General features: G+C 45.3%; 1 long non-coding RNA gene across 1 annotated transcript; it reads left to right on the forward strand.

Annotated features, from left to right (window-relative positions):
* The first annotated feature begins 7,846 nt into the window (after positions 1–7,846).
* On the forward strand, positions 7,847–18,324 carry LOC121071554. Its single transcript, XR_005820692.1, has 2 exons — positions 7,847–8,068; positions 17,494–18,324. It is a non-coding gene; the product is annotated as an uncharacterized LOC121071554 (long non-coding RNA).
* Positions 18,325–20,846: the final 2,522 nt, after the last annotated feature.

Here is a 20,846-nt window from a genome sequence, read left to right on the forward strand (position 1 = left end):
TCCTCTCTGGGAGAGGTGTGGGCACAGAGGAGGCAGTGGTTCCTATCCCATGTCACTGGCCACCCCACCATCCGGTCCCACCCCGCTGCTGACTGGGACCCAGAGGGCTGAGATCCATCTGCTGGTTGTCCGTCTGGAAGAAGCCATGAGAAAACAGCAAGGCCATGAGTCAGAAAAGAGCCTGTTTACATCTTTGGCGGATGAAAGCATCCAACCAGCCTTGTTTATTTTAGATAATGTTTTGTGGTTCAGCAGGAATTTTCATTAAAGGGTTATTTTTAATTTTGCTTTTAATTCTTCTGATTCAGGGAAAAGTGCAATGCCAAGGAGACCCTCCTGAGTCCTGACAGGGTGATTAATCCACCTTCTCTACAAAACTCTCCTTCAAGCCTCACAACTTCAAAGAAACTGCCCCTCCCCAGCACCTCTGGCTGCAGGGTGTCCGTGCTGCACTGCCTGACATTTGATGCGAAGGGGATTCATTCTCCCACATCCAAGCTGAAATTCCCCAGGTGCTAATCAGTGATTTCGCATTTTCAGCTTGAAATGATTCGTCTGAAAGCCATTAGATGCTAGGAAGCAGTGTGTGTGAGAGATGCGCTCGTTCAGTCTTTCCAAAGAGGAAGTAATTTTTTATTTGCCTTCCCTGACTGGTGACATTTAAGATGTTTGCCCCCAAATTTTAAGCTGTAGAAGGAATTTGACCACCCTGTGCTTCAGCATTGATGGGAACAAAATCTGGCTGCTGAGTATTTGTGTGTTGTCTTAAACCTGAGCTTCCTTGCTGAGATATCTTCTTTAGTGGAAATTAAATAACATACAGTTGCCCCTGTCTACAAGGCTCATTACTGTCTGTCAGTTCTGACCATTATATCCACTTAAAATACCACAGGGAGAGCTTATTGGGATTCTTCTGATATACTATTCCTCCAAAAGTCAATCAAAAACCAATCTAGTGCACTTAGGGCTTTTACTGCTTTGCTGAAGACAATCTCCCAGTATCGGCTAATCTGCACAGTCTGCTCCGATAGCACAATGATTTTTAAGGGCATGTGAGAAGAGATTACCTACCTGTTTGTAAATGAGAATAATGGCTCGCTTTCAGTGGCTTGTGGGTGTAGGAACAGAGGTGGCAAATGCAATTACTCCTCCTTCTCCAACCAGAGGGGGAAAAGCCCAAACACAACGTGCTTGTTCAGGCTGTGCCATAAAATCAGCGGAGAGTTGCTTGGTGGGAGGAAACCGTCGGTGGGATCGCTGATCAGGGAGATGAACGGCGGGCAGCGGGGCTGAGTTATTTCCCTGAGGTGTTGCTATGTGTTGCAGAGGCCAGTGTAGGAGGGGAAAGGTTTGCTTTCAGAGCAACTAATAGTCCCACGGGGTCCTGCGCATCGCTCTCTGCGCTACAGACAGGGCAATGGGGAGATGGAGGTGAAGTGTTGCTGCAGGGGAGGTACAGCCTACAAGAGCAGTGGGGCAGGGACAAGATCCCTCAGCAGATTGCATGCTCCTGCAGATGGAGGGACGGATGGACAGATGCATGGACAGGTGCAGCACTGCCCAGTGCCACAAGCATTAAGAAAACATACTGTCCATACAGGGGTTCTGTGTACTCCTTGAATGCTTCTCAGGAGTGGAGTAGCATCCTCCCCATCATAAGGATGGGGAAACCGAGGCACAGAAAGCCTCAGCAATTAGCACAGATAATTTACAGTAAACCAAGGAACAGAGCAGAGGTGTCCTTGCTGCCTGTCCTGCTTCAATGCAAAAGGTGTCTCTTTGCTCCCTCAAAGCTGAGTATCCTTTGAATGGCTTGGAGGTTGTGTGTTAGGGAGCTGGATATTTGCTATAATGTTTCAGGACCCCTTTTTAATATTCATGGTTTAATAACCCAGTTTCTATTTCTTTTTCCATTAGGTGAATCTATAAACACCCTCTGTTAACTCAGGCTGGAGTTTCCTTGCCTTGTGTGTTTACCATAGGGGAGGGGAAGGTACAGAGGCAACGCAATGCCATCTGAAGTTAAAATGCTCTGGACTCGCCTGTGCCATCCCTTAAAGTCAGTCTCGACTTGCTTGCTAAGAGGGGTGGGATGTAGGAGACCACTCAATACTCATCAGAGAGGGATGGACTCGCCTTGCCTGCTCCTCCTTCTCACCAGGGGATCGTTGAGTATTAGTTCTTTTTTAATGCTTTAACTAGCAGTCGAAACATTAGGCTACTTTTTTCTCTAATTCCATTTTGGAGGTTACTCTGGTAAAAGCTCTTACATCATATTATGAAGATATTAAATGCACAGTCTTTTATGATACTTCTGTGCAACACTATCCGGCAAGCACAAGAAAGGGGTCATTGTACCACAGAGTGCTAAATGAGGAGTGTGTTTCCTAATCTGAGCAACACCTTTTGGTCCTTGTGGAGATTTGCACTCACAGGCGTGTGCTCTGGGGTGCAGCAGTCCCAACAGCAACTGCAGGTGACCAGATGCAGCCGGGACTGCACTTGCAGTTAGTTCATTACCAAATAAATCTACAGCAGAGAAAGGAGCCTGATCCACAGCCATGCTCACAGGTTGCGTGCCCAGAGCTCGTGTCCCCATTGCTCCCCTCCTGTCCCTCCATCTGGGATGACCTCGCTACCTCCTTTCCACCACCTTAAGCACACGCTGCAAAGAAAGGCAATCCCACCACTCTGTGTGTGATGTAGCAAAGTCTGGATGCTGTAAATGCTTAGCCAGGCTTAACTGGGTGGTTACATGTTGTTTTCTGAACTGCTAAAAGCTGCATTTGCAGTTGAAAACTCAAATAGTGTAAAAATTGTAAAGTGACTCATAAAATGACTAACATGACATCTATATAGTCTTCGGGAGACATTTTCTACCCTTTTCATACCCAATCACAGATTAATTCATCAGTTTGATAAAATAAAAAATAATTAATATATTTCTGTCATGTATCTCCTTGCAGTCAGAATGATAAAATATTCACAAGAGAGGTGGCTTGGAAACATGAATTTGATGAAGATGATTTAAAAAGAAAGAAACTTTAATTAAAGTCTAGAAAGGTCATTGAGTCCTACCATCAGATAATGGTGAAATTATAAAACAGATGGCAAATGTCCCCAAGAAGAAGAAAAGCAGTGGTCTGGAAAAAAAGAAAGAGATATTGTTAACAAAGTAAAACTCCACTTAGCAAAGGCATTGCTGCCAGTCTAACAGCCTGTAGAGCAGGGAGAAGCTGTCAGACACTTTGGACATGCAGAACTAGACATTTTACTCCTGTTAAAAAAACAAATTGCACTTTTGGAGAAGAACGCTGTATTTAGATTTGTCTCAATTTTTATTTTTTTATTTTTTTTTTCAGGTGCACTGTGGTAGAGGAAGGACACCCTCGTGTCCCCACAGATAGTAAGCTTGAGTCATGACGTGAAGCCTCATTTTTCAGCCAGGCTAAGGGTGAGGACCAGGTGCCCCTGCTGCACCTGGGTGACTGTTCAGAGCAGAAACAGAGTCAAAAGGTCCTGTTGGCTACGGGCATCTGCGTGTCTTAACCCACTAGCTGAAAGGGCTGTGTGTGCTTGGGATGTGCTGAGGGCTGGACTGTGGTACGGTCATCCCGGGGTTAGATCCCCATTGTAATAGAAGTTGTAAACACACAGAGCACTTCTGTGCTCTTGCTAGGACCATTTAATCCAGCTACAGCTGGCAATGCGAACAGTAAAGATGCAGTGGCAGCAGTTTTAAACCACACTGGCAGTCTGGCTGCATGCTTTGGTTGACCTGTGCTGTTTCCTGGCCCACCCTGCCATGTCACTGCAGATAAGGAAGAGAATATAAGCCACCAGCATCATTCTGCCATGGTATCAAAATAAGGTCCCCCTGCACTGAGTGCTCTGTGCAGCTCTGAACGTACACACCTCAAAATAGATAGGCAGATCCAGAAATGCTGCAGAGATGAGGGGAGGTTTGGAGTGGCTTCCTTGTGATGTGCCCCTGGCAAAAGGGTGTTTCAGTTTGGGGTGAGGGTCTGGAAGACAGAGGCTTTCAGCTGTCCTCTGGGGGTGGGATACAGTGCTTGCAGCGTCAGAAGAAGACAAGTAAAGAATATTTTGGCATTCAGACTCTTTTTCTTTTCTCTTTAAGTCTATAGGAAAACTAGGAATTCACTACAGGGATGCAAGTTCAAAGCAAACCGCATCGTCATATGGCTCATAGCTTCACTGGAACTCATCACTGGGCACTTTAAAAGGGATGGGGAAACACTTGAAAGAGAGTCTACCAGAGTTAGTTTACAGCAAAGATGATGGTTTGGGTTTCAAGAAGTTTTCAAATTGAAAATCTTGGGATCTAGGAGAGCTTTCTGAGGAGGTATTGCTATACGCTTGCCCCATCCTCCTACCTTTCCCTAGGTGTCTAGGGAAAACTTGACTGATTGATGTTAGAGCAGGACATCAGGTGAGACAGACCCATGGTGTAAACCAGTGTGGCCATTCTTGTAACCTTACTGCTGTGTTTTCAGCTAGGTTAAAGTTACACATGTTCGCATTTCTGTGAGTCCTGTCTTACACCAAGGCCTTACTGGTGGCCACAAATCATGGAAGCAAAGGCTAGAAGGAAGTTCAGGAGCTTCTCTGTCCACGCTCCTGGTCTTTGACAGGATCAGCTTGACCTAACCTGTACCTGGCAGATGCCTTTTTCTGTCCTGAGAAACCTCTGCCATCTGTCTGAGGACTCTCACTAGTGCTTTGCTGTTCTGACCATCAGAAAGTGTTTCATAGGCCTTAACCTCTCATTCTACAGCCTTGATCTATTATCTTTATTCTGTCCTCAGGGAGCATGAAGAGCAGAGCACGACACTTTCAACTAACCTTCAACTACAACCAGAAATGTTTACCATTTTGGAAGACCATGGCTAGAGACAAGAATGGGGGGAAAAAAAAGGTGGAAGCAGAAATTCTGTTATAGTAGTGAATGCATCATTTTTAGTCCAAGAAGCAGAGATGTCCACCTGGCCCCCATGGTGCATTATCTTCCATGTTATAGGACTATGTGACCTGTTGTAATGCAATATCTGGGGAAGAATTGTCCGGCATCTGTGGGAACTTGGTGCCAAGAAGTTCCTATATCATGTCTGTCTGCTGTAGAGGGAAGTAAGAGGAGGTAGGGCTTTTTGTTTGTTTGCTTCCTTTTTTTTTTTTTTTTTTTTAAGAAAACAACTGAAAACATGGAGAATTTTTAGTTGCCCTATCCTTATCACTGTGATTACTGTCCTGTTCAGAGTGAGCTGTTACATGGTGCTTCCCCACAAACCCCACTGCTGCTCAGTGTTGTGCAGGTCTTAGCAATGAGGCCAGCCAGACTCAGGATTGCTCATGCAACCTTAATTCACAGTGATCTCATCTTCCCTTAACCTGTCACAAACTATTTTTTTCTACTAAACCCTGTCTCAGCCAAAGCAGAGAACAATGTCTCTCCCTTACTGAGCAGCTGTTTGAGACACTTGGCTCCTTATTGTTGGATGCATAGCCCCAGGCCTGAGCTATTGTGCTCTCTTCAAACCCTCCAGGGTTCTTCTTGTGCCCATTGCTGCCCGGTGAGTGAATGGATGGCTGAAGAGAAGTTAAGAGCCAGGAGGCTGAGTTCCTGCCTGCAGTGCACCTTCTTTGTCCAAGCACCTCACCTCTACACCACCGCATGTCCTGTGGCACCCAGTAGGGCCCAGCCCTTGCCACCAGCAGGCCCCCAGGGACTGATCGATGCTGAGCACACCATGAGTGACGGGTGAGGGAAGTGACAGGGATCACACTGTCATTCCCAGCTAAAACAAATGGCTTTCTCTTCTCTCCCCAGCCTTCACGCTCCTTTCTCTCCTTGCAGACAAACAAGGCAGTAAACGCTCTCCTTTGCTGCCCAGCATTGACTCATACCTCGAGCACATTCATTATGGTGAGGCAGCGCCGTTGTGGAAGAAATGTCAAGTGGCTATGTAATTAAATACTGCCAGCAAAAATATATATACCAAATGACTTCCCAGGCCCTCATGCTTCACAAACCAAACAGTATGGCACTTCGCAGAGGAATCTCATTGATTTCAGCAGAGGACGAGTTTCTCTCATAATCTGAGCCAGCCTTGATGTTACTGACTATAAAACAGCATTCTTGGCATCTGTTTCAGGCTCTCAGCAGGGATACGTGCAATTTGAAGTGACGGTCTCAGACATTTAAATCACAGATCCTTGTCCCACACAGTAGATAAAAGAAAGTGAAGACGGGCGAAACTAAGCTGTGACACATGCTGGCTGGCAGGGTGGGCTGAGGGAGATGGACCAGGTTCTGCCCCCACATACCTGCAGTGCTCCTGATGTGACCCCTCCTGGAGCTGGGCTGGCTGAATGGGATGTTTGTCATTGAGCAGCCGCTATTATCAGGGAGTTATTTAATACTAAAAAAACATTAACAGAGATAACCAGAAGTTTTCAGAGATATCATGTGGCAGAGGAGACCTACACCCCATGCAGCAGTCCGGCTCACTGCAGCTGGGTGGGTAGCATGAGTGGGGTACTCAACTCCACCACTGTAGTAAAACTGGTCTGAGAGCCTCAGACCAGCCTCAGCTGGGGTCTGGTTTGTAAAATCGTCTTCAAATGTCACCAGTCTTGCTCTCCATCCTCTGACCCAGCACCCACTTTGCTTTCCAGTCATCTCTGTGCTTCAACATTGGCTCTTTGTCCTAGTAAACTCAAGGACCAAGCCAATTTTCATGTGCAGTGTTTTGTTTGTATATCTCGTGTATGAAAGATCAAAGGTGGGCTAACAAGGCTGCTCTTTTCCCTACTATCTTCAGCATCCCTTTGGCTCACCGAGATATTAAACAAGTATGACAGTACAGACCAAACCCTCTTGGTTACCTTTTGGGCACATACTGAATGGACTGAGGCAGACAGAAACCAGATCAACATGCCTCTTTCTTTTTCCTTTTTTAAGGAAAATCCTGCCACCAGGGAGCAAGGATCTTACACACCAGAGTTTGACCTTTTTTGTTGTTGTTTTTGTTGTTTCTATAGCAATTAGCTGATTTCCTTTTGGGTTGTCTTTTATCTGGTTTTGTATGTCTGCTATGTTTTCCAGAAAGTGTCTTTGATTTACAGTGTGTTAAAGATTCTAAAGGAAATTACTCCCCTTTCTTTTGCCTATTTAAATTGGTTAATGTGTTTAAACTTTTTCTCCTCCTGCCAAAGGCAGTGTAAAATGAAGGTTTTCCAGTGGTGTCCATGGAACGACTCACTGCTTTCATGTGCATACCGAAGTTTACATAATTTCCCTCCATCAGTTATAACCTTCCTTCATCAGGAATGGGGTGATTTAGGCATGCTTCTTTGCCAAAAGGAAATTTGAAGGCTGTTGTTCAAAGGATCTTTTTTTTTTTTTTTTTTTTTTTTTGTCACTTTACCCCATAGCCAATGCTTAAAAACAAAACAAAACAAAACCTACCGTTATGCTATTGAAATCTAAAACATCTCTGATTTCAGAGTTAGAGCTAGGGAGGATGTGTCAGAAATTTTGAGAATTTGAGGATGAAAAGTGGAAAATGAGCATATTTTTGCAAACTGACCCCTTTAACTGGAGACAGGAAAAATACTTTGACTATTTCAGAGTTCTCCAAATGAACTTTAACTTCTTAAAAGTTTAAAAGATTTTTTTTAATGTAAATTAACTACAACTGCTGTTTGTGATAAATACCCATTGGAAATATATGGGGGCAATCTCCTGTTGGTGCTCACACCTGCAGCAAGTTTCTAGGAGGTATTAAAGCGATTAATCTCCAGCAGAGTAGGAGAGTGTCACGGTATTTCTCCTGGAGAGGGGCTGGGGGAATCAGTTTCCCTAGAGGGCATTTCCATCCTAAAGTGACTGATTCTGCTTTGGTCCGGCCTCAGCCAAGAGGCGTTTGAGAGCACCCTGCATTAACATATGTGCATGTTCAGTCAGATTTGAGCTGGCAATTTGCACGTTCGTGCGACAAAGGATGGAGAAAGACTTCACGCTGAGGGCTGCCGAGCACCTGCCCAGGTAGGAAGGATCAGATTGTTCTTTAGGACCTGAATGATTTGCTAATGGGTTTCAAGCGCAGGAGATGGCTGCACCTGGCCACCCAACTGCATATTTGCATTTCCAAAGAGAGAAGAGCTCTCCCTAGCCCAGAGGGAAGATTGGTGAAATTACCTCCAGTTGGAGGGGGATCAATGCATCCTTGATGCGATGACTTAGGGGAGTTTGAATTTGAGAAGGTGAGGCAACATGCTGTGTTCATCCAGGACTTTTTTTTTTCCGTGAATGCGAACTGAGAATGCAGAAGGGGCATTCTGTGACCGAGCCTGGTGAGGTAAGAGTCTCCAGACTCTCAATTAACCCCCGTGGAATCGGTTTTTCTAGTGGTTTCGAGCTTAAAGCAACGACATGAAATGTCCTTTTCTTTCCTTTCTCTAATAGATATCTTTACAAACCTTTGAAACGTTAGGGTCCACTTTAGATTTTATTTTGCTAGGTTTTGGCTTAACTTGGCTTGTGTTAAGTGTGATTTCAAAGTGATGGTGTAAAAATCAGGGCACTCATTTTCATGGATGGAGGGTCCTTCATGCTGGGCACCCACCCAGACTTGCGGAGCTCTGAACCCAGCACTTTGTTCCCTGCAGAAACGTGCAGGTGAGCTCCTGGGCAGCAGGAGATGAGGGTGCTTGAATCCTAAGAGATTTTAAGGTGCCTGTAACAGGGTTGCAAGCACATGCATACATACACACAAGCTCAAGTGTGTAAAATGTAATCCCAGTCATACAGTGTACACTAAATAAATACCAAATAGATACATTTATGTCCACAAACACTATAATAAATTGCTAAAAGAAGCAAGGCATATCTGGATATATGGGATGTAGGGTTATGTCATTACAATGTACTTATCACCAGCTGGATGTGATAGATAGCCATATAAGTAGATCTTGTTTATTAACTCATACTTATGGTATAAGGCCACATAAACACAATGTATTCATAGCCACATAAAATCTCTCCTACTTATCAGCTCATCAGCTCACTTCCCATCTCAGCAGAAAATGTTTTGTCTCTTACTGAATCCTCCTGCCTCACTCTTAGATGAATGTTTCTGTCCTTTGGTTTCCCAGATGTATTGTGGGGATAGAGCTTGTTTGAAGCCATTCAGCGTACAACAGACCACAAGAAACAAGACTGGTAGGGTTTTTGTGGAGTTATATTGTTGATTCCCTGGCTATCAGCAAGGAGTGGCAACACTTAAGTTATACTTGTGGAAATTTTGTGACTAACTTTTCTCTTCTGTAAGAGAAGGGGAGCAAAGCACTGCAGGGACCTGCCAGCCTGGACCTGTCCCAGCCCCCCAGGGAGGAACCAGGGCGGGCTGAGGGGGAAGCAAGTCCTTGGATGTAGGGATCTATGCCTGTAGCCACAATACAGCAGTTGTTAAAAGGTGGATGACAGTCCGCTTTTGCTCTTTATTTTGGTCTCTCCTGGCTTCTGGTGGTGCCTAAAGGACAGCTTGTCTACACCTGTACAAGTGCTATTATTTTTTTTATTGCTGTAACAAGTCAAGAAAGTGCTAACATTGAAGGCTGTGTGACAGCAGGAGGTTTTATGTAGTTCACAGTAACCTTTTAATATCAGTTTCTGTTTCTAAGCCCTTTATGAAGCTGGTTTGTTGCTAATATCCCCTTTATGTCGTGGGAAACCTGAGGCACAGGAGCCTGTGAAGGTCTCAGACCAGGCCTGATAACAGAACTAGAATTAAGACTTCAGAGACACTGCGCTACCAAATAAACAGCTTACAGAATAGCTGATTCAGATGAAAGATACTTGTCTAGTTCATTGATTTACACAATCATCTGTGACCCTGACGCTGTAGGACAGATGATGCTATTACTACCTCATGGTAAGGAGATATTACAGAGGCTTTGTCAGGCTCATTTTGGCCTCGTTTTGGATCCTTAGTCAGGAGCATCCAAGACAAAAGTAATTTGTGATTTGTTCCTCCTAGGCAAATTACCATTAAAATCTTTACATCTTGTTCTTTCCTGTGAGGAGTTGTGGATATGCAGTATATTTCCCAGCAAAGCTGTCCTGAGGCATTTTAAGAAAATTTAATCCCTTCAGTCCCATCTTTAAACCCACTTTCCTAAAGGAACAAGACAGATGCAATTGCAGGAGCCATACACCTGCAGTCTCTTATCTTCCTCTTGACCTTTAATAAGGAGGAGCCCCTCTGTTGATGCCAACTGTAGCTGACAGAGGGGGAGAGATCTCAAAGGTACCCCAGTCTTGGGATTTCTGTGGAAGTGGCAGCAGAAGGAAGCCATATGGGACCACCACCATGGGACTCCAGTGTGATCTTCCCAAGTGCAGGCAGAGTGGCGTGGTAGAAAGGGGAGGACCTGAAGCATCGTGAGCATGGGAGAGAACATGGGCTGTTACAAAGAGGTATCTTGAAAGCCATTCAAGAAAATTACACAGCTGTAGTTCTCTTCTTGTGGACTACCTTGTTCCCTCTGTCAGCTGTCCTGTGATACTCCTCTGGGAATCATGAAATCCAGTTACCTGAGGAAGGAATGGGGAATGCCAAGCAAAACAGAAACCTGCTCTAAAGTCCTCTAAATACTAAGATCTTGCTGTGCTGCAGTGGAGAGATGTGGAACAAAACCTGCATGCTCAGAACTTGGGATTTTCCTTCCCAGGAATGTGATGCATCTTTCATGATGCACATCACTGGGACTTTGCTCCCTTCAACAGTGCCCAGCCAGCTTCCCCCAGGTGCAGACCTGACATTTTACTTTTAGCCTGGAGGTCTCCTGTGATGGTGGCTGTCAATTCTCTCAGTGGTCCAGGACTGACTGCAGCTCCTGCAAAGGGGTTTGCTGGAGAAAGGAGATATGATCTGCAGAGGAACTACATGGGGCTGTGGTCCTAGACAAGATGCACTGGTGTGCCAACATCCATCTTGTCCCACCTTATGCTCATCACTGTACTCTCCAGGAGAGCCTGAAATGTAGCTAACCCTTGATACATGCATGGATAGGAGCAGACAATTGCTTGTGGGTCACAGTGTTCTTGGTTTGGTTTTTAAAATAGGAGGAGTAATAGGGAAACTCTCTTGGCCAGACCCTGCCCTTGAGTGCTGTGAGAAGGTGGCTGTCTTTTACTAATGAAAGCCCTAATGAAAACCTGGGCTAATAAGGAAATGAGGGGATCTTGCTGTTTCCCAGCTCATCCCATGGTCCCCACAGCTCATGTCTAGTGCACGACTCAGTGTGGAGAAGCTCATGCTCCCGGAGAGAAACTGATCCATCTGCTGAGCAAAGTTGCAGCCCTCTTAACTGACTGGTAAAGCTTGAATTACACTGACACAGCCTCCTGGTTTTGTCCTCTTTTCTCTTTTTCACCCAGTGCATTTCCATGAGATGAAAGCCCAGTAAGTGACACTCAGCTGCTATCAACTCGGTTTTAATGTGGACTTTTCTGAGAGAAGCGGGGAAAAAAAAAAAGCGTCTCCCAAGGTCATTAGCTGACAATTGCAGCCTGTTTGAAAATTGCTTGCACTCTCTGCTAATTGGTCTACCAGACCTGTTCATTTGTTAATTTGATGCCATTAGGTAGCAGGCACATCTCTGCTGCAGACAGAGGGAGGCGGGGACCGAGGCAGCTGTTTTCGTCTCTCTCTCTTTGGGTGGACCTGCCACCCTGGGCTAGGTGGTATAAAACCTGGCCGGTGGGGCGAAGGGCACAGGCTGAATGAATAAATTGATTTAGGCTGAGTCAATAGCTCAACCTTAAAGTAATTATTGCAATTACTTAGGTTGGCCTCCAATTGACTGTTTTTTGAATTTGCAAAGTAAAAGGGAAAAAAAAGTTTCAGGGTTAAATGAGTGCTTTATTTGACCAAAAATGCATTATGCATGAGTCCTATAAATAAGACTGAAGGGCTGGACTTGCAGAGTAGAAACAGGTACCTGGCCCTCCTCTCCCTCTCTATCTCTCTCTCTCTCTCCTCTTTCCTTTTGCCACATGGCTCCTTGTTTATGAGACGATATCCTGGGATGAGGAGGTGGGTCCTCGAGCAGGGTGCCTCGGCTGTGGGCTGCTTTCTGTCTCTTCTGCTGCCTCTATGAAACATGAGGAGATGGGGGGGGGGGGGGGGGGGGGCGGCGAAGAGAAACTGGCTCTGCCCTTGGTCTGCTGGGGCCAAGCCCAGGAGGGGAGCACAGATCCTGGTGTCTGGAGAGACCACATTGTGCTGGTCTCTGGATGTGCCCTATAGTTAGATGGTCAGGCTATTTTTGGAGGAGAAAGACCTTGAATTCAACAGGGAGGGGATTTGAATGGAGAATAATGCCTGAAATGCTGCAATAAGAGACATAATCTGTGTCTCAGTCTGTGAAAGGTGCCAAATGCCCTGGAACTGTTTATACACTTAAGAGTATTTGTTGAGTGCAACCCAAATTGTTCTAGGTTGGTTGAAAGAGGATCTTTTAACAGCTTCACCATATGATTTTTTTTTTTACATAATTGTTCTTCCCCTTTGTCAGGTCAGCCTCCGCCAGCTTGTTGTACTGCTGCACTAAGCAGAAACACAGCCCATCAGCAAACTGGTGTTACTGGTTGATGATATCTCGGTGTTAAGAACCTGTAGCAACTATAATTCTTTCTTGTGGAGAACGAAGATTAACTGAAGATTAACTAGCTCGGCTGGTGGGACCCACCTGGGAAGGGCTCAGCTTCAGCCCCCTGGTGTGTCCTGAGGGTATGGGGGACTTGTGCCATGGTCGGAGCCAGGGGTCAGCCAGAACTCTTGTTCCTCCACTGTCTGGCAGCTCTGCCTCACTTCAAACAACAGCTGTAGGACCAAGTACCATGTTGCTCATCCCAACAGGGTCACCCTTCATCCCCAAAAGACTGGGAACGTTTCACTCCCCAAAATAATTACCTTAAAAGCACCTGCTGCTTTCCAAACAGTGTGTTTGAACACTGCAGTTTACTGGTACACACAAGTCTTTGCTGCCTGTGCCCCATTGCATCAACAGTGGTGTATGAGATGGAAGAGAGGAGTTGTATCCAGGTGTGGGGGTGCAAACCTACTCTCCTCCTCCATCTCCATGAGTGGCCTTGCTGATGGCAGCAAGTGCAATGACTTAAAAAGCCAAACTTAGAACAGTTTTGCTTCTTTTAAGTCAGGTGGAAAAACTATCCTCATTGTTACAGGTCACTTGCAGTTCCTTGATTTTGCTGGCTGAACTTCACTACCAAGCAGCGGTGCATTTTTTTCTTTCCTCCCTATACATGCACCTCAGAAAACACCATTTTGTGCAGGGCCCGAGTGTTGGGCCCTGTGATTAAAGCAGATTCCAGGAGCATCACCCCAGGGTGGGATGTGTAGGAGACAGCAGGTTCTACCTTAGACCAAGTCAGGTCTGAGCTCAGGTCCATGTTCAGAGAGATCTGGGGATGGGAAACCAGCTGAGCACCCTGGGGGGGAGCTGGCTGTTTGTGGGCAACCTGTGCTTTGGAGATGGAGAAGGAAAACAAGCAAAAGCCCATGTAATTCTCACCAGACTGGGGCTTTTGCCAGCACAGCTACGTTAGTTGCAAATCACACCTTATCACACCCGATGGTCGTAGCTAAGCTGGAAAATCTTGTTGTCTTGACCCAGCACAAGGAGTTGGAGGATTTAGCGGGCTCTTCCTTGTTGTGTTTTGAGAATTTTTTAAGAAAACACTTTCCTTCCATGGGTGATTTCACAGGTTGGGAGAAAAGCAGCTGTTGGTGGTTCACAGCTCAGATTTCCCTGAGAAGTGTAAAGTCTCAGCTGGACACAGCGATGATGGATTTTATAGATTTCCCTGTTCCCTCCACAAGCACCAGGCAGCTAAACCCAACAGTGAGCTACAGTGCGTTTCTCTGTGTTTGACTTCTCCTTGAGATAATCCATTTGCCTCTGTTCTTTGAAAACTTACTGAATAAGCCACTTGTTTCACACTAGTGAGGAAATAACACTTTGGGGGCCCCTTTTGTGCCTGTCTTATGTATAACAGAAGCGTGGAGTTTTATAAAGTCTAATAAATACCCAGCTCTGCCAGATGTTAGCTTTCCTTTTTTTCCCCCCTCCTAGAAAGGAGGTCAGAAACTGAATTCCAGACTTCAGCTGACTGCAAATAAAATGGGACTGTTTCTAAGAGACATGTTGTGACAGTGTAAATTATCACATTTTAGCTGGTGTTATATATAGAAATGCCACTTAAGAGGGGATGCATTTTGTTCAGCGTCTGATATTTCTCATCGAGACATCCTTATGAGATGGTGTCTGTTTATTATCTTCCCCCCACTCCTTGCTCTATTATTCTGCTCTGTCTGGGGACAATGGTTGATGAAGTTAGTCTTTTCTGTGTTTTTCAGTACTTGAGAGATGGGGGCAGGTCACTGCAATAGCCTGTGGGGGCTGACTAAAAATTAGTCCCAGGTGGAGAAATTTCCACCTGCAACATCTGCCCCTTCCTCCCTGGGTTAAATGCAGGGAGTGGAGGCAGGTAAAAGATGCCAAAAACCTGTGCAAGTACCTGGCCTCATGGCTACAGCTGGGGTTGAGTGGCTGGAAGGTGCACAAGAGGCAGGGAGAGAGACAGACCAAGTCAGCAGAGGCAGGATAAGGAAGGAAAATATTTCCCTTAGGCTGGAAGAGGCAAAACTCGCTGGAGTGAATGGTTTTGAAGTTTGTTCAGTTATTTTGGCTAAACCTAGCTCATTGATGGATCTATTTCCTTCTCCCATTGGAAAAGCATGTGTTTGGTCTCATTTATAAAATTAGAAAGTGCCATTTTCTTTATGGTGTGTGCTCTCTTCTGCTTCTCAAGAGTGGTAATTGCATGGAAACTTGCATGGTTTATACCTAAAGGAATCTTAATTTTAATACATACAAAATTACACCTATTTAAACCTCATTTAGTTAGAAGCAGTGCAGTTTTCCATCAAACACCTTTCCAAACAGAAGCTGGTTTTGCACTTAAAGTGGATTCTCAGTTGTAACTTTATCTTCTCCACCTTGGACTCTGCTCCATTAAACTTAATCACCATCATATCCTATTACCGGTTCAGTTAATGAAAAATAGTTTTCTCCAAAGGTAAAGTGTTATAATTAAAGGCTCTGTATAGCCACAATAGCTTTTGTGCCTTCAACCTTTTTTTTTAAAACTGGTTCATTCTGTGCAGACCAAAAGGCCAGAAATGCTTATGATACAAGCTACTTCTGCTCAGACAATGAGAAAAGTAATCACGTAAGATTACACAGCCACAGATAACATTTTGCAACAGGTTCTTGTCCCTGCTGTGGATCATCAGTCGGATCTGATAAAACTCTCAACTTCTTGTGCAACGCTGGCCTACTTACAGCAGTGTTGGTTTTATTCAGAATGAGACCAGACTGCTTTTAGAGCAGCAATGAGACTGATGCAAGATGGGGCACACTGTCTGGCCAGAGAGAGCCCAACCCAGGGAGATGAACGAGTCCTTTCCTCAATTCTTAGCACCTGTGGGCATGCTGGCAGTGCACAGAAGTGATGGTTCAGCCCCAACTGAGCTGAAGTGAAACAACTTGACTGTTGACTATATCAATTTTTCTGTCAAAATCTGTTTTTTTGCCTATGGACTAAATTCATTTTATATTTTCTCCCGCAGCCCCTAAAATTAAAAAAAAAAAATCTGCATGGAAAATTCCTGATCTGTGCTAATAAGAACATATACAAGAACATTTTTATGATGCATGTCCAGCTATATAAATATAGATGATTTGTAGCTCTACACAAATAAAGCGGGATTTTCAAAAGCAGTCTAACTGCTCCCAGCCTAAACTACTCGGAGTAAAAGCAGGGAGAGTTTATAATTAAATTCACTGGGAGCTGTGCTAGTCCCCTGCTGAGTGCTTTTAAACATTCTTCTCCTCAGACTCTACTGGGAGAGAAATATACTGTATTTATAGCCATCTTGTTTCAATATAAACATGTCAAACTGTAAATCTGATGCAGAGATGGGCTCAAGCTGAAAAATTAAGATCCAGATTTCTGCTGTTCTCTCTTTCAGATCAGCTCCTTTGTGGGCTTTGGGTTTGAGGATCTGGTGCTAGTTTCTAATTTAGGTCCAGCTTTCTTCCTCATGCTGGGAGACGCTTGCTCAGGCCCTGTCCCACTGAGCCCCAGTTATACTGCCTGTACTGGATAAGTGTCTGATTTCTCAACTCCAAGGCGCTTTCCCAGCGTGAAATACCCTTTTACAGCACATACATCCCTTACAACCTTTCTCCTGTTCAGAGTATGATTACGCATTTCCTTTACAATGGGAGCAGCGTGTACCTGCCTTTGGTTTCACACTTCTGTTCTGCCTGTCCCTGTGTCTTTCCTTCTATGCCCTGTACAGAAAAGAGCCTAATAATATAACAGCAACAACAAAAATAGCATAATGGTTGTTATTAGCATCCAGCAGGTTTTGTGCTGGCAACAGATCGGTCTGTGAAATGGGCTGTATGCCATAGCAGAGGGCAGTTCTGCATCCGTGTGCTTGTGATAGGAGATGGAGGTTGGAGAAATGCAAACCAAAACCAAGCAAACTTTGGCTAATTTGGAAGATGACAGCAGCAATTGGTGTGTTGACAATCCTGAGCTTGTTTAAGCATTAGATCTGAGGAAGAAGGGGTGGTGGAAATAAAAATGTTACCATAACGACTGAGACGTGAATGCTGTTAGCATCCCCACAAGGTGCAGGCATGTGTTCATGACACATGCGTCTCCTAAAAAAGGTGTGTATACTTTGCAGATGTTTTCTCAGAGCAGGAGATGTCCTAATAAGCAGGTACGTTGTTCCACATGTTTAATCATGAATGGCAATGAATGCCTGCTTCAATTCTTCTGACCCTTTTTTCTTCACTCTTGACCTTTTCCTTTCCTAGCCTGTCACACATAAAGAATGATTATTAAAAGAATAGAAAATAATATAAAAAGAAAGATGATTACGTTTGAGGGAGAAGGGGGAGTTGGGAACATAAAGGAGTGGGGAAGCGTGTTATGTAGCATTTGTTTTCTCTGTTGCCATTTCATTGCTTTTCTGGGCACCCTGCCAGAGAAATGGCGAGTCGCACTTTAATTAAAGAAGGCTCTGTGTGCACTCCAGCTGTTCCTCATGTGACTGCCTGTCTATGGGCAAAGTGAAGGATGCTCTCGCCAGCTCGCCCCAATCAATGCTAACCTAATTCCTGACCACACAGTCAGTTTGTGCGAACCTGCAGCCTTTTGGGCACTGTCTGCGAGCCAGGCGCTCAGTGCTGTGTCCTGGGCCTGGTCTCCTCACAGATCTGCTGGCAGAATCTGGTTGTGGCATTGCTGGGGGTGCAGGAGTGAGGTGTGTCATTGCTTAAAAATGTTTTCTCTGCCTGCAGAGATGTTCGTAACCCATAAACAGATCATGCTGCCTGGAAGGAAGGGCATTTGGGGCTTGGTGGTGGAAGATTGGGCCCCCACTGAAGTTTCTGGGAAAGCAGAACTTGGCTGTGGATGAATGACTAATTCTTCAGCAGTAACCTAGATCTGAGATGCCCCAGGCTCAGGGAAGACCTGTTTTTTCCTTCCCTTCCTGACTTTGGAGAAAAATAAATTCTGCTTGAAAAGAAGAGACCAGCTATATCAATGCTTCTTAGCTGAAAATCCAGCTGTGCTTCTGAAAGGTGCTATGTGGACTCAACATCTATGTTGAGAAAATACTAACAGAGCAAAGCTGCGTAACAGGAGGGAAATTGTTGTGATGACCCTGTAAGATAACTGCCATGTGATCCTATAGCTGATACGCTTTAAAGTGAAGTTTTTTGTCCTCTGAACTTAGTTTCTTGTGGAAGAAAAAGTTTACTGTGCTAATGTGGGCTGTATGGTCCCTTAAGAAGAGAATAGGTTGGACAGCGTTCTTGTTTGTGTTACAGGGCCTCTTTTCAGCCCCTTGCCAGTGTGAAGGGCGCTATGATGAACGTGATGTTTGTGCCCGCTGTGAGACCGTTCTGCTTCCCCAGGCAGATGTCAAGGGGCCTTTCTGTGGGTGTGAGGTGAGGCTGTGACTTCCAGGGAGGACTAACGCAATGAAACCCTATGCTTTTGCTGCAGCAGCGCAGTGGTATTACAGCCATCGTTAATGTTGCTTCCTCGCACTAATTCAGGTGCGAGACAAAACATCCGAGCGTAACCTAAAGCGTCCCCTAGCCTAGGTGTTTATTGTACTTTCAGGCACCCCACCTACTGGTAACATGAAGCTGCTTCCTCCCACGCTGCTATGGAGCTGAGCCTCCTGCATTGACCTGTGTGAGACCTTTTTTGGGAGCTTTCCAACCCTTTTTCCTTTCATAGCCTTCTAACTGTTCCTTCTGTGTTGGCCCGTCTCCCTGTACACCTAGCTCTATTCACATGGTTTATGGCAGTGGAGATGAATTGGCATAACACACCGGGGAGGGAGATTCAAGACGGAGCTATTATGTTGCTGGAAGCCAGCTTCAAAGCAGTGGAGATGGGCTGGATTTCCTCCCCCTTCCTGCAAAAAGGAGAAATGGAGGCAAGCATGACAAAGGGGAGATGTTATCTGAATAGAAACACGGATGTATGGGTGGAGGCTTGATGTGCAGGTTGGGACACTAGAATTCTACCTTGCATGCTTTGTCCGGCCAATATGTGCTTGCAGAAGGCCTCGAGGTGGCTGAAAAAATGGATGTATGTCAGTACCTTTTTTTTAAAAAAGCAGGCTTTAACTCAGTTCTTGCTGGCAGAAAAGAATGTTGCCAGCTGTGGGTAGTTTCTGACCAGTAGCTGGAGGCTCTGGAGGCCTTTGTGCAATGTTTCATCTGTGTTTCCTGTGGAGCCCAAGTGAGGTTTCAGGCCCTCTGTTTGCACACCTGGTAAGCTGTCACTGTTGGATATGGGGCTCCATCAAATAAGTAGTGTTTTCCTCAGGTAGGGAGGTAAGCGTGCAGCTTTTGGTGTTTAGTGGCCCAGAGTTTGGCCATGGTCACCTCCTTGGCCTGTGAGCAGGCTTCATGTACCTGTTGGCTGGAAATCCAGGAAGTGTGGGGCCTTTCTCCTTTGCACTCAAATGCTGATCTCCTCTCAGTGACACCATCTGTTTGCTTCCTTCTTAGCTCTTTTCTCTGAAAAGACTTATCTGCTTTCTGCAGTCTGGTTTCTCTTTGGGTGATGGTGTTATAGGAGTCTTTAATTTCTCTGGTGCTGCCTTTCAGCTCATTACCAGATCATTTCCTCCATCCGTGCAAGTTTTTTACAAGAGAACTTATAAATTATTTTCCTTTTTCTAGACTATTTTTGGCTTGCTAGGCACTTTACCTTTTCTTTACATACATCTGAGTGAAGTTTGTTTTGGCCTGGCTGCTTTGAAGTACAGGCTTGGAAGCAGCAACAGATTCATGAGCTAAAAATGATCTGGGTAGAGTTGGTGTTTATATAGGAGACCCTTTGTTCTCTGCATCAGGTTCTGGGGAATATGAGACACTTGCTTCTTGTGCAATGACATGGGTTCCTTATTAGCAGAATTATTTCCAAAACGTGTCTGGAGATGGCATTCATAGCATCCTAGTTTACTTCTGATGCTTCTCATAAGTTTTTCCCTTCTGCAGCTTGGATACCTCTCTCCTGGTTACAGGCAAGTTACTGCATCTTTTGGCAATCTTTATTACTTTGGGTACAGTATTTTGTTGACTTGCTGGAGCCAGTGGCTGCCAGTATGTAGGCCACCATAAGGACATAGCTTTTACTGTCATTCTGTTGTGGTCTAGCAGGCACCTACATCCTACAGGCATGCTGGGCTTTGAACTAGGACCGTGTCATCTTGGCGTAATTGTTATTTGCAGGGGATCTGCTCCTGGTGTCTGACTGTCTCTGCTGGGTGAGGTTGTCTCTGGATGGTCTTCCTCTGCTTCCTGACATCTTAAACAGCTGTAGCCGAGGTGTTCTCTTGGTCTAAGCCCTGCTGCTGTAGCCATCCTTGTGAGCTTTGTCTGCCTCTGTACAGTTATCAGCAACTCTATCTCCCTTATGTCCTAGGATGTACCTAATTTCACATGCTGTGTGGTTCCCACCACAACTTGGGTTTATGCTTCTTGTTGTTTTTTCATATGGCATTTGATGGCCAGATGCAGACTTGCCCATCTAAGCACAGCAGTCTCTAACCTGTAGCGTTTATTGTAGCTGGCTGATTGGCTTGGCACTTTCTTAACTCTGTTTGATCTTCTTTTGGGCTAAGGCAAATTACCTTGCATGGGAAGCACAAACTTGGTTTTCAGACTTAAAATCCAGGCATGGAAAATTGACTTTTCCTGGTGGAAACATGGGTGTTGTGGGAAGGTGGGTGTATGGGTTTCATTCCAACACAAAGTTAGGATGTGACCAAGGTATGTACCCAGCTGGCAGCTTCAGCACTCCCTTTCTGCTGAAATGTGGCTGTTTTCTCTGCTCTGTGCCTCTGCTTGTGACACAGGGGAGAGCTCATGAGGGTAAGGGAGTGTGACATGTTTAGTTACACATTGCAGGGAGAGGGGCAATCTTTGGGCACTGAGAGAGGCAGGGAAGAAGGTCATTTAGGGGAACAAAAAGAAAGTAGGCAGAGGTGACTCCACATCAACTCCATCTGGCTGGTGCAACTTAAAGCCCTCCCAGGTGGGGTCATAGCTGTAGCTGGCTGAGGGCACATCTCCATCAGAACAGAGCTCACCCAGGTGCCTCTGAGCAGGCTGGCCTGTCTGTT

This window comes from Cygnus olor, chromosome 5 (assembly GCF_009769625.2).
Source record: "Cygnus olor isolate bCygOlo1 chromosome 5, bCygOlo1.pri.v2, whole genome shotgun sequence".
NCBI lineage: Eukaryota > Metazoa > Chordata > Aves > Anseriformes > Anatidae > Cygnus > Cygnus olor.